Below are 459 nucleotides of genomic sequence, written 5' to 3'. Positions count from 1 at the left end.
CAAAGGCTCGAGGCGAGATCGGGCAGCATGTGAGAGGCAAGACAAAGCAGTCGGCGCCCACAGCTCGCGAACACCCCAGCGCCTTCGCCCGCTCCAGTCGCCTGACCTTGAGTAACGACGTCTTCCCTAGGTGCTCGGCAGTGGACCACAGTGAGTCGCCATGGCGTTCTGTCACGCAACCTGGCAGATACACTCGCAGACTACTAGTCACGATTATGATGTTAAAAATGAAATATATATATATTTTTTCTCTGTTATCACATGTATCACGAGAGCACCTTCAGTCAACATCCTCGCAAAAGTTGAATACACACAAGAAGACTTTGCTTCAGGCAAAGTAGGAGTTTCTCCCTGACCTTGACTTGCCATGAGTTCACAGGCTGCCCCATCTCCCCTAACCCTTTTCTGTTTCCAGCGTCCCCCCCCCCCCCGCTCTTACTTCTTAGTTACTCGACAATC

Source organism: Penaeus monodon, chromosome 30, assembly GCF_015228065.2.
Source record: "Penaeus monodon isolate SGIC_2016 chromosome 30, NSTDA_Pmon_1, whole genome shotgun sequence".
Lineage (NCBI taxonomy): Eukaryota > Metazoa > Arthropoda > Malacostraca > Decapoda > Penaeidae > Penaeus > Penaeus monodon.
Note: the sequence above shows the minus strand (reverse complement) of the source record.